Below are 14655 nucleotides of genomic sequence, written 5' to 3'. Positions count from 1 at the left end.
CGCTTCCACTGTAGAGGGGACAGGTTCAATCCCTGGTCGGGGAACTAAGATCCCATATGCCATGCGTCATGGCCAAAAAATAAAATTAAAAAAAAGAAAACAAAAGAAAAGGTTCTAGCCTTTATCAACTGTAAGATACATGTAGAAACCAGGAATACAACCTTTTGTATTGCCTGCATCCATTTCCAATGTGGTCTAATGCTATTAACTTTCCAAAATCATGACATTTGTCAGGTCTTACCATACTAGGACTCCAAAAATCTTAGAAGTCCCCCTCTGCCCTTAAGATAAATAACATACTCCATAGACTCACATTCAAGGCACACTCAAGTTTACAACGTGACCTCATTTCACCTTTCAAACACATCCTCCCTTCCTTTCCTATATGGACAATCGTCTAGAGTTAAACTTCCCTCACTCGGCCTTATATTGTCTGCTTTCAAACGCTTGTGCTCTTCACCTACTTGGTAGACCCTCCCTTTACTCTCTGTTGACTCAAAGCCCCACTTACACCTCCCCTACTTATTGCCCCAAGGCCACTCAGTCTGTGGGATTAGTGAAGATCATACAGTCTGGAGGTTGCAGCTATGTCCTCAAAGACACCACAGGCAAAGTAACAAAACCTATGGTATAAGGAAGGCATCCAGCACTTAGGGAAGTCAATGAAAAGAATCCCTGTGAAGGTGGCAGGGTTTAAACCACAGAGTTCCCCAGACCTTCCAAGCCTCCGAAGCAGTAACTACCCATTCCCTGCCAGATACCTTCTACTGACAACAACCCAAAAGCCACTCCAGCTGCCCTGCTCCAACCACCTGCTTAAGCAGCCTCCTACTCTTTCACAGGACACCATGGCACATAAGAAAGTTCTTCAGGCTCCCTAGTAATCAAAGAAAACAAACTGAAAACAGCAAGGAGATCATTTTTTTCTCCTCACGTTAACAGAAGACTGACAAAACTCAGAATTATTGGGATCTGGGGAAATGATCATGTTGATGGATAGTTGTGAAAATGTAAATTGGTGTAACCTATTCTGAAAGGCAATTTGGTGGCAAAAAGCCTTTAATATGTGTATAGCCTTTAACTCAGCAAATTACAAACATTTGTATTAGGATGTTTATCAAAGCATTGTTTAATTGCAAAAATTACAATGGAAGCAATTTAGTGATCAACATTAAAGAAAGGATTAAATAAAGCACCATGCATTTATTCAATAAAATACTACGCAGCCATTCATAAAGATGTAGGAAATCTATATTTTTCATTCAATTTTGGGTGAATAGATCCAGTTATACTATAGCATATACACTAGGATTGTGAATCTATACAGAGGGACAGCTGGAAAAATGTTTTCCACTGCTTTTAGGCATGGTTCCCTGATGCACCTGTAAAAGGATGCCTGAACCATAAATGTGGTACTTCTTTTTTTTTTTTTTTTTAATTTTTTTTTTTTTTTTTTTTTTTTAATGGCAGTGTTGGGTATTCGTTTCTGTGCGAGGGCTTTCTCTAGTTGAGGCAAGCGGGGGCCACTCTTCATCGCGGCCCCTCCCGTTGTGGAGCACAGGCTCCAGACGCGCAGGCTCAGTAATTGTGGCTCACGGGCCTAGCTCACGGGCCTAGTTGCTCCAGGGCATGTGGGATCCTCCCAGACCAGGGCTCGAACCCGTGTCCCCTGCATTGGCAGGCAGACTCTCAACCACTGCGCCACCAGGGAAGCCCCCTAAATGTGGTACTTCTTGTGTGTTGATCACCTCCAAGTTCAGGTGAGTCTTCTGGCACATGTGCTGCTTTTAGAGGTCAAGGACCCCCAAGGATCTTTACCATTTCATCTTGAGAAAATTCAAGTTCTTCTTCCTTACAATTAAGGCACACAGTAGGAGAGTGTCTGTCTATCTATACTAAAATGTCATTTATAACAATACGTAAAATGTGAAAACTGAACTTTAAAAGATAAGACATTTCTAGAGGATTCGCCCATCTGGTTCAACATCTAAATATCATGCACATTTTCCACATTATTATAGCCCTCAAATCAGATACATCTCACAATCGGTAGTATCTTACAATTGTTCTCAGAGAGGCAGCAGTAATGAGTTAGTTGTCACGACCTGCACATTTATGAAAACCTGCAGAATGAGTGTTAGTTTGGTTGCAAGAAGACCCAAGAGACAATAATGGAACACTGTTTTAACATCTAGAAACCATATGCTTGTGAGGAAGCAAAAGGAAGAGTGGAGAATCAAGCATTTTTAACAACATTCTTGTAGAAGGAATCAAAAAGCAAGCTCACTCTACATGATTGCTAAGCATCTTTTCAGGACCAGCACTATTCCTGGCACACAAAGTGATAGTGCATGAATGGGCACAGAAATGAATGACTTGGAATTCAAAAGGGATTCAGAAGAGATGAATTCTGAATATGAGTAAGTCTTTAGAATAACTTATCCAATTCATTTTAGTGCATGTTCTTTTTTATGCACCCACAGGAGAAATATATGATACATTTTATATTTAATTAAGTTTAAACATATTCTTTGAATCAGAATAAAATTAACATTCTAAGTGATAACAAAACATTTTTATAGTTTAATTGAAAGTATGTTTTTCTTAGTGATACATAAAATAACGGTGTATCTTACAACAGAAAGCATATTAGATTAATTGAAATATAGGAACAGAAGTTCTAGAAAGAGGGAACCAAGAAAACCAAATGAAAGAATTTACATTATTTCATGGAACCTAAGATTCTTTGATGCTGGCCCTTCTCTTATCATACAAGATAGTGTCAACAGAATGTTTTTTTACACAGCCATGTCATGACTGCCACCTGGCTGATGGCTATTATACGACACCATCAATTTAATATGCATCTTGATTTGAGATGTTAAATTGCAGGGGGAAGTTGACTTTACAATTGATCAAATCAGTAATGCAAGAAAAATATCGGGACTGAAAGGCATATGTCCAAAAGGAAAAGATCCATTCCTTCCCCCACACAATCAATTAAAAATGACAGACACCCAGGCACATCATCTTGAAATTTCAAAATTCCAAAGATAATAAGATGATGCTAAAAGCTTCAAATTGGGAAAAAAATGTTCACATTTAAAGGATCAAGATTCAGAATAGCATCAGACTTCTCTACAGCTAAAAATGGCAGCAAGAAGACAATGAAACACTCCATCAAAATGCTGAGGGAAAATGACCTCCAACAAGAATCCTACAACCAGAAAAACTATCCACCAGGTGTAAAACAGAATAACAATATTCTCAGGTATAAAACGTCTCAAAAACTTCACCTTCAACATATCCTTTCTTAGGAAGATACTGGCGGATGTGCTTCATTCATCGAAACAAGAGACTAAATTAAGGAAAAGCAAAAGATATGGAAATCAGGAAACAAGGGATCCAACATAAGAAAGAGGTAAAGAAATCTGCAGAATGACTGCACTGCAGATACTATTAGCTCTCCACCAAAACCCATTCCCTCTTCTCTGGACACAGAGTTAGACATTATCTCAGCCACCCCTGAAATTAGACTTGGCCACAAGACTGAGTTCTAGACAATGATATCCAAGTGAGAGGGGTGTGAGCCACTCCCAGGACTATGTCCATGCCTGACTGAATGGAGGTGACCATGACAACTGTGGAATCCATGTACTGAAAATAGTAGTACCTCTAACCAGGGTCCCTGAGTGACCACAGGAAACAGAGCAGCACCCCACCTTATTCACCTAGAAGAGCTCAGTAGTTTTACATGAGTGAGAAATGTACTTCTGTTGTGTTTGAACCATTATCCATTTGTGAACTACTTGTTCCCTCAGCCTAAGATTACCCTAACTAATTTAGATGTAAAAGGAAGATTCCAAAATGACAACGATGAGCAAATGTATGAACAGCTTGAGGATGCATGTGGCCAAGAAAAAGACGAATGTATAGGTGGTCTGATTAAGCTAAATATATTAAGAAGAGATTTACAATTTAGATGGAGATTTTGACGGTAAAATAGTGAGAGAGACTTCGAAAACTGAGCAAACTAAAATAATTAAAACAGTCATAAAATATGGGGAAAATATTGGGTTGGCCGAAAGGTTCGTTCGGGTTTTTCTGTAAGATGTTACAGAAAAACCCGAACGAACCTTTCGGCCAACCCAATAAAAACATTTATAAGAAAGGAAATGTAATCATATCATAATATGCCAAAGGATTCAGCTGTGAGTGATAGTTACAGTCAGAGCAATTTAAAAATTAAATTGAGGAAGTAAAATAGGCGAACGTATGTGTGTCATCTTCCATAGCAGGAAATAACTATATAAAGAAGAAAACTAAAAAAATCAAGAAATAGCATCATAAGCATCTTGTTTTCACAAAATGGAGGCAAACATGAAAAAACAGTAAACTATTTGAAGGTAATCCCTCTAGGAAGTAAGAATCAGAGGTGCGAAAGGGTACAACAGGGCAATGGGAACCACTGCTTTCGATGACATATCAAACTGTAAACTTGCAATTTGATAAATGTGCCAACATTTCTTACATTCTTGCGTGAACAAAAATACCAAATTTGTTTGCTTTAGGCTGAATTATAACTTCTCCAAAAGCTAACACTAGCTTTCTCATGTTAATTGGAAGCTCTAAGTGGCAGCTTTATATGCTGCTGATTACTTTTAAAAGATATAATTATGGAAATAATTTGATAGATAAAATAGTTCAAAACAAGGGAGTCAGAGGGGGGGAAACAAAAATGGCTGTGAAACTAACCAGGCCTAATCCTTTCATTTTCTAGATAAGAAAACTGCAACCCTTCTGGGAATCTGCTACCATCTTCCGCAAAAGTAAACACCAAGCTGTTAAAGTGCAGTGGAAGAAGAGCCTGCATTTGAAAAATGGAGCAAGACCTCGAGTGCTTGGCGGCCACAGCTCCTCAATTTCCACCGTAATCTCCTCTGCTATTACCACACTGGTTTGGGCTGGGGGCACTCTTCCCACCTATAGCTATTGCCGGATTGGATATTTCCCTTAATTTTCATAAAACAGATAAGACAATTAAACAAGACTTTCTACAGATTTGGAAGATAGATAGATAGATAGATAGATGATAGATAGATTAAAAATAATCTTTACAAAGTAGGACATGCTTTCCTTAACCGGCAAACTTTGTTCCATTTTAGCTACTGTCTGTTTAGCATATACCACCAATGAGCCCACACTGAAACACTACCTTCCACAAGTCACCCAAGTGAATAAGACACGGAAAAAAGCAAAGCTTCCTTCCTCATACTCATTTCCAGACCAGCTTTCACAGGGCAGTTTCACGACTGAACACACATCCCAAAAGACTGACATGAAAGAGGCCCAGCATTCTTCCCACAGAAATATGACTTTCTCCTGTGACCTCAATTGGTCAACTTTAGCACCTTAAGTCTAGAATTGCGGAAGAGGAGAAGGATATGGCCTGAAGGTGTTTCTTCACAAAGAGCAATTGAAAATCTTTCCCAGTTACAAAGATAAATTACTAGCAAACCTGAGACAGGAACCTTCCTCCCCGGCTCAAAGTCAAGGGTTCTTATCACCATACAATGCAATTCACCTTTACTGCGGATCAGCACATAAAAAGCATGGCAGTTAAGTCGGAAATAAGGAAAAGCTGCCTTTCTCAAATCTTCTTTCAAGGAAAAAATCTTGTGGCCAAGGAGATGACAAAAACCTTTACTGAAGATATTACAAAAACCTTTTTTGAAGATTTTTATGAGTCAGGCAGAGCCTCATTGTTTTCAAGAGAGAGCCCTTGAAAGTTGCATTCTAGGTTGTAACCAACATTCACATTTTAATCACAGTTCTCCCATTTCTTCAACCATTTAAGAGACCCAAAGACCTTTTCTATCTGGACGAAACTTATTACTATATTGCATCATTCAATAAATCCCTCTCTTTGAAACTCTTTCTATATATTCTCTTCCCCTCACAATGAGGTTTACCTTTGATATTTCAATGCCAGAATGTAAGAGTGTGTTGCTATATTGCTCTTCATTGAAAAAAACAGACGCTAAGGACGGCACTCAAAATTCCTGGTTATGATACTCACTTTTGGAAATGCTCACCCATTATCTCATTTACACAGTACAGATACTATTAATAGAATTTATATAACACCTTCTTTCAGAGGAAAAAAAATGCACTTCACAACCATTATTTCATTTATCTTTGTACTCGCCCTCGGAAGTGTAGTGAGGACAGTTGCCTCACCCTATTTTAATGGAAAAAAACTTAACCTGAAAAGATCTATTATCCTTGATGTGGATAAACAGCTTCTAAGTAGAGTGCCTACATCAATTGGAGAATAAACCCTCAATTACAGAATATTTCTATCAATACCCTGAATGAGAATAGCAAAGTAGAAATACTGGAATTCAGCCAATTTTATTCTTTTTAAGATAAATATCTGTTCTTGGATATTATTCATATATGTCATTAAAATTTTTAGAGCAACAAAATAGCCCAAAATAACTAAATGCAAATTTACACAAAAAATAAAGCACAGTATTTCATGAATGAATAGTATATAATACTGTCACTGTCTGATTTGTCAGAATTTCACACTTACAGATGCCATTGCAGAAGGAAATTATGACCTTTTCCACCCACAATTAGCTTAATACTAATTTCTATTAATATATACTTTGAGTTTTGTATGTCAGTCAGCTATCTTGACACAAAGTGACAACTTATACAAAACTTTAAAGGACTGTAACTTCTAGGACTTTAAGACAAGTAATAATAACTATTTTAAAACTGTCATATTTTAAGAAATCTCCAGATTATACATTATTGATACAACACAACAGATATTTTTAAAGCTGAAAAATATTCTTCATATGCAATGACAATGATGGTTGCCTACCCAATATCCATTCTCCCCTTCTTTCTTAATAATAATGGAATCCTCGCATTTGGGGAGGTACTGATTTCCCCAGATTAAAAAAAAAAATTTTTTTTAAACCTTCTATTTCTCACACCTCCCTGCCATTAAGGATGGGCACTGACATAGTTCTGGTCAATAAGATATTAGTAGAAGTCTACCAGATGCATCTTCCTGAGAGCTATCATTTTCCTTATTAAAAGGACTATCAGCTGATGTGTGCCTTGCCTTTTGTCCAGCCGCTTCTTCCTGCCTGTAGTACAGAAGGCATGCTTGGAGGCTCACTAACTGTCTTTCCACCAAGAGAGGGAAAGCCATACACTAACGGTGGTAGGGCCAAAAGCAAGAAGGAGCCTGAATTCTTGATTACCTCAAGGGTGGTGCAGTTGCTCCAGCCTTGTACTCTCTCCCTCCAGATATCTCATGGCACGTAAAACAATAATAAACTCCTTACTTGTGATTGCCAAGGGGAAAAGATGAAGGGGAGGGATGAATTGGGAGGTTGGGACTGGCATATGCACACTAGTATATGTAAAATAGATAATCAACAAGGACCTACTGTATAGCACAAGGAACTATACTCAATACTCTGTAATAACCTGTATGGGAAAAGAATCAGAAAAAGAATAGAAATATGAATATGTATAACTAAATCACTTTGCTGTACACCTGAAACTAACACAACATTGTGAATCAACTATATGCCAATATAAAATTTAAAAATTAAAAATTTTGAAAATAAATAAACCCCTTCCTTGTTAGTGTTACATGTCAAATTTTACTCTCAAATGAATATAATCCTGATAAAATAACAAATATATCCCAATTGAATTCTTCTTTCCTCTCATCAAATGGCTTAATGCAAAAATTAATCCCCTACACTTAAGAAAGGCAAATCCAAATGAAAAGTGGGCAGATACTCTGTCACACAATAAATTATTTTCCATCTTTTATATACACTTACTGTGAATGGCCATCCTTCTTTAACCTTTAAAGTCCGGCTTTAAAGTATTTCTCATTCATGTGAAAGTGTGAAGTCAGAAGGAAACAAACCTAGACTAAACAGCAAAGAGGGTAACCAGCTCTGCTATACATTTTTGCCTATAAACCAAATGAGGAAAACATTTTTTTCAAGACTCATTGGTATTCTCCAGCTGTATCTCCATCTTACTGAAGATTATAGATAAGTAGGAGGTGTGACTCACAGAAATAGTTTTCCTCACATAAATTTCACCCATTGAATAAAATCTGAAATATTCTCTGAGCGATACAAAATAGAGACTTTTGGATTCTTATGCTATTCTTCATGCTATGAACAATAAAATAAAAATTTTACAAATTATCCAAAATTTTCACACCCAAGATTCCTCAGAATGATAATATTCATACCAACTAGCCTAAATTTCACAGTCCAAGATCAGTAATTACAAAGATCTGTAAACACTAATTTTATCCTTCAAAAATGTAAAATGCAAAGTCATAACAATCACTTTACGTATTCAGTTGGGAATGTATTTGGCTGGGAGTAACAGAGAACCTAATAAATAGTGGAAGAAATAGGAGTTTTATTTTTTTTCTCTTGGAATAATAGACTGGAGGTAGGCAGTGCAGAGCTGATATATCCACTTTAAGATGTCATCAAAAATCTAAGTTTTACCATCCTAAGTTTGTGGTTTTATTCCTCATGCTTGCAAGACAGCTGCTCACCTCAAAGCAAAAACGTGATAAGGGTCAAGGGCAAGAGCCTTCTCCTTGAGAAACTTTGCCTTTTCAAAAATGTACGTGGTCCCCAGAAATCTCCATCTAAACTTTGTAATGTGGGCCATTCCTAGCTTCGAGGGAGACTGGGAAGTTGAATAATTTCCCTTCCAGCTTGTACAGCAGAGGAAGATGAAAGAGAAAGAGGGTGAATGGATGCTAAAGGAGCGATCCACAATATCACTACACCTCCAGACCAATTAAATCGAGAGCCATCCTCATTAGCATGCTCACTATTGTAATTATCACCATCAGCATTAAAGTGTTTGTTCCCCAAGTTGTGTTGTGTTGTATCCATATAGTTGGGTAGTCCTCATCCAACCATGAGCTCTCTAATTATTGTAAATTTTGGACCAAATCAAGGTATTATATTATAATAATTTCAAACTAAAAATTTGATTCCCTGGAGTGCTTTCTTATGAATAATACAGTGGTCCCTCAGTTTGCAGGGAGGGAAGAGGGTGGGGAAATTGGCTTCAGGACCCCCACAGATACCAAAATATGTGAATGATCATGTCCTTTATATATAATGGCATAGTACAGTGGCACCTCAGTATCCACAGATTCCACATCCACACAGTAGGTCAGCCCTCATTCAGCGGTGGGTGTGGGAACCTGCGGATATTGACTATGCTTAATTACACAGGCTTATCCAAAAATTCCACTAATTTTGTGTCAAATAATACCTCATAATCTAAAGTTTCACCAAATCATAATGCTAGAAAGAATCTTAGAAATTATCATAATTCAAAGTCTTAATTATACCCTGAGCCTTATACAGGGGATGTCATTTACCCACTTAGTTGCATGGCAGAACAAAAACTCAGGGCTTCTTATTCCCAGTCCTCACTTATGCGGTTATTAAAGAGCAACCCTAAAAACAAAACTCCTTTCACTCTTTTAAAAGATGTAAAATCCCTAGGAAGAAAAACCTGTCATTCCATTATTTGTTTCCCTACAACCGCCTCATTTTTCTGCGTTGAGTTTTTCACCATAGTATACATCATGGCACTTCAAGTCATTCCAGGGTCTTAGTTACAGAGAAGTACAGAGTAACTTCCTTTAAGGATATATAGGTAGCTTCCTAAAAGTAATTTCAACTACTCTAATAAATACTTCGTGATCTCTGAATGTAGAGACATGTATCATTCTTTGCTCTTAAATTATTATGATCCATAGTATAGAAAAACCATGGATGTCATTTTCTTCTTACTCTCAATAAGTCCCCGGTCAGTACATCAAATGCCACTCTATGCTTTCTTCTTTCAACCTATAACATTTGATATGGCTGAAATTAGGTTAAAATGACCACCAGAGCAGCCTTACTAGAGGAAGGGAGAATAGCCTCCAAGGGCAATGTTTCTCTCTACAGTGAGAGAATGAAAGGAGACAGGAGCAGAGGAAGAATCTTTCTAAGGAATCTAGAGATCTGTGTATGTGTGTGTATGGAGGAGGAGGGAGCAAGTATTGTAGGCTGAGTTGCCTGTTTTTATTTCCCACAGTCTGTTTTAACATCTGCTGGTCCTGCTATATCCTTCTCACCTACTGGCTCTCTAGAACCTGCAGGAAAACAAATTCCTCAGCACACCAATGCATGGTACCACAACCCACAAGCCTTTAAAGGTGAGTCTGTCTATAAAATGAGACATTTAAGTCACTTTCCCAGCAAAGACCATCCACAGATATCATCGCATGGTACAAACAATACAAAAACAGAATCTAGGACTCTTCCTTAGGAGTTCATAAATCTCCAAGATTATATGCAAACTTTTGAGTTTATGTTAATTTTGTGGGATAATTGGTCCATATGTTCATCAGATTTTCAAACGTACTTATTTTTTAAAGAGTATCATCATGCCATCCCAACTTATTAAAGTATTATTTTCTCTTTAGAAAAGGGTACTGAAAACCCATGCCTCAATATAAAATTTTAAGTCTTCTCAAAAGAAAGTGATTCTGATTTCTTAAAGAAAACATAAAATTAAGAGATGCTAAGAACTCATAATAAACAAGCCCTGCCATTATTGAATTAAAGGAAATGAAGCTCCCTATGGCCTTTCAAGGTATCAATGTTCTTAACTATAAAACAATAGGATTGAAATAGGCAATCTCTAAGTTCGCTTTCAGTTTAGAAAGGCTGTTATTCTATGAGTCAGCACTGTGGTGTAAACCAGGATAGCCAAAAACAGAATCCTGTTATCTGTTCCTTAATCTACACGAAATATCAGTACGTTGCTTGTGCAAATAATGTCATTTATTTTCTCTACTGTTTAAAGTCCATCTGATATAGGATTTTTTTAGCAATTCCCAGAGATGGCAACAGATAACAGATATTAATATTTTTCAAATGCTTTAAGGCAACTTAGAGAAAAATATTCAATACAGAAAATACAGCATACATAGATTTTTTTTATCTTATATTCCACTGGCAAGATGTGACTTAACATTAAATTATTCAATTATAGTAATATTAATTAAAGTAAATAAGAGATGTACTGATTTTTTAAACTGAGGTTATACTGTGTCTCTGAAACAAATGCAAATTACAGGAGAACACAAGTCAAACTAGTGTTTTCTACTATATTAACAGATAACGTGGCTGAGGAGTTCGAGTTTTTTTAAAAAGCATATATTTCCAGTGCCGACAAGATGGCATATACTTTCCTCCTCCCCACTTCATATAACTCTAAACCTTGAAAATAAGGAAAGAGGCAACCAAAGGAGGACTCAGAACAGTGAAAAGGAGGTGGACTGGTTAGAGGCCTTGAACTAGAGGAACAACAGACCAGAAGGTACCTTATGACCCCCTACCCAATAGCAGGTTATGCAGGTCCAGGGTCTCCCAACCCCCCCAATCTAGCAGTAGGTGATACAGGTGAGCTTACATTCCTCCCTTGTGTCTAACTGCGATCCAGCCAGCAACACCAGATGGCCTCTCAGCACCGGCATGGGGATTCCTGCCATAACAAGCTCCAGGCCCGGGAGTGCTCCTTATCCCTGCAGGCCGAAAAAGCCCTTCCCTCACCTACAGGCATCAGTGGCACTGGCCTTGGCAGGCCCCTTCTGCCCCCTCCAGGGGCATCAGCAGGGTTCAGTGGGAGCTCCAGAAGCACCAGTCAAGCCAGGCAGACTGAAGTAGCACCATAAAGCTTCTGGAAAGTAAATTGTCATTGGAACCACAGCCCACAAAAGTAATCCTGGACATGTGTACTAAACCTACACAGGGTGACTGTCTGCTAAAGTATAAGATTTCAATAGGACCCAGACCCTTTTAACATTGTAGCCAAAATACCCAAGACATGATCACAACTGGAATGAGAAAAGACAATCAACTAAAACCAACACTGAAGTGAATCAGATGTTAGAATTTGGAATTATTTAGTAAGAATTTTAGAGCATCCATTATAAAAGTGCTTCAACAAGCAAATTCAAATTCTCTGAAAAAAAAAAAAAGAATAGAAAATTTCAACGAAGATGCATAAGTTCTAATAAGTTCTAATTGCCAAATGGCAATTATAGAACTAAAAAATACAATAACCAAAATAAAACGCTCACTGGATGGGTTCAATAGTGGAGATGACAGAGGATAGAATCAGTGAACTTCAGAATAGATCAATAGAGTTTATCCAATCTGAACAACAGAGAGAAACTAGACAAAAAAAAAAAAAAAAAAGGAGGAGGAGGAGAAGGAAAAGGAGAAGAAGAACAACAAGAACAGAGCCTCAGGGTCCTGTGGGACAGTAACAAAAGATCCAGTATTCATATCATCACTTCCCAGAATGACATGAGGAAGACAGTAGAGCTGAAGAGTATTTGAAGAAATAATGAAATAATGCTAGGAAAAATTTGGAGCAAGACACAAACCTATAGATTTAAGAAGCTGATCAAATCTCAAACAGAATAAACCCAAAGAAATCTATACCAAGACACAACATCACTAAGCTTCTAAAAGACTAAAGACAATGAAGGTATCTTAAACTACCCCGAGAGAAATGGCACATTGCCTTTAGCAGAGCATCAATTCAAATGACAATTTTCTCATCAGAAACCATGGGGGCCTAAAGGAAGTGGCACATTTTTCAAGTGCTGAGAGAAAAGAACTGTCAACCACAAAGTCTTTCCCAATATGAGTTGTTTAAATAATATTCAATGAGTGAAACAAAAAACATAACACTGTCTTACACTCAGAATGACAGCATTTAAATAGAACCAAGAGAAGAGACCTAAGTACATATAGTAATAGCCAGAGCAACCACTGAGAAAACTGTACAAAGAGATACACTCAAAAACACTATAAATAAGTCAAAATGGAATCCTATAAAATGTTCAAATAACTCACAGGAAGACAAGAAAAGAGAAATAAAGGAACAAGAAACAGAGGAAACAAAGAGAAAACATAATAAAATGGCAGACTTAAACGCTAACATAATGCAGAGAAATTGAATCGCTCATACATTGCTGGTCGGAATGTAAAGATACAGCCCCCCTGGAAAATAGTTTGGCAGTTTCTTATGAAACTAAACATGCAATTATCATAGGACCCAACAATCACACCCATGGGCATTTATCCCAGAGAAGTGAAAACTTATATCCACACAAACACCTGTACACACGTGTGCATACCAGCTTTAATCATAATAGCCAAAAACTGGAAACAACGCAAATGTCCTTCAATGCCTAAACAAGCTGGGGTACACCCATACATCGGGACAGTACTCAGCAATAAAAATGAACAAACCATTGACACATACGACATCTTGGATGACTCTCTGGGGAATTATGATGAGTGGAGGACAAAAACAACCTCAAAGATTATACAACCTATGATTCCATTTATATAACACTTTGGAAATGACAAATTTATAGTGATAAAGAGATTAGTGGTTGTCAGAGGTTAGGAATGGGGCAGGGAGTGCGAGGGAGGTGGGTGTAGTTATAAAAAGGGCAGCACCAGGGCTCCTTGTGGTGATGGAACTATTCTGTATCTTGACTGTGGTGGTGAATACAGGAACCTACATATGTGATAAAATTGCATAGAACTAAACACTTACACAAATAAGTGTAAAACTGGTAAATCCGAATAAGAGCTGCAGATTATATCGTCTCAGTCTCCTGGTTGTGATATTGTGTTATACTTTTCCAAGATGTTACTCTTGGGGAACACTGAATGAAGGGTACACAGGATCTCTCTGTACTATTTCTCACAATTGCATGTAAATCTACAATTGTCTCAAAATAAAAAATTTAATTAGAAAGAATACTGGGTGAAAGTTGTGGGGAAGCTGGTCTTTCACATAGTCTCAAAGTATCACTTTACAGAGTCTATATTAACCTCAATGGAAAAAAAAAGGATCAATTTGGTAAGGACCATCTTTCAAGTGCTCTGACTTACTCACCAGTAATGGGACAAACAGACTCTCCTGTTGTGATGCAATAGGAAGTACATATCACCAATGTAGGAGTATTCTTGCTGAATATATTTAACCTGAACCTAACCAAGTGAGTAAGCCATTAGACAAATCCATACTTAGAGACACTCTGTAAGTCAACTGCCCTGGACTCAACATAAATATTAATGTCACAAAAAGAAAAAATAGACAAGGGGACTAGCATAAATTAAGCTTTTAAAAATAATGTGCAGATAGTATAAAAAAAAGAAAATAACTGAAAAGAGTTGATTCTCAGAGTGTATACAGTCACAGAAAGACATCTTATGCCACCAGCATGGCAGACTGAGTTCATGTGAACCAAATTCCCTTCCACTACAAACACATATATACTTAGATTTTTAAAAGACCAGAAAAATTGAAATAGGTTAAAGTGTTAAGCTTGAAGAAAAAAAAAAAAAAGAAAGGTAATCTGTAGCTGTCAGAACAGAAAGGAAACAGATATGGTAATAGCAGGCACAGAAATCGGTAATACAGCAACCCAAAATTATACACAACTTAGACGCAGGCACAAATGCCAAGAGGCTGGAGATTTCA

General features: G+C 37.4%; 1 protein-coding gene across 2 annotated transcripts in view; it reads right to left on the bottom strand.

Annotated features, from left to right (window-relative positions):
• The window catches only part of PDE4B (phosphodiesterase 4B), a 580875-nt gene that overhangs the window by 560129 nt on the left and 6091 nt on the right, over positions 1–14655 (bottom strand). The gene's annotated exons all lie outside the window — the stretch shown is intronic.

This window comes from Balaenoptera acutorostrata, chromosome 1 (genome assembly GCF_949987535.1).
Source record: "Balaenoptera acutorostrata chromosome 1, mBalAcu1.1, whole genome shotgun sequence".
Classification (NCBI taxonomy): Eukaryota; Metazoa; Chordata; class Mammalia; order Artiodactyla; family Balaenopteridae; genus Balaenoptera; species Balaenoptera acutorostrata.
This window is presented reverse-complemented; position numbering and strand designations above follow the sequence as displayed.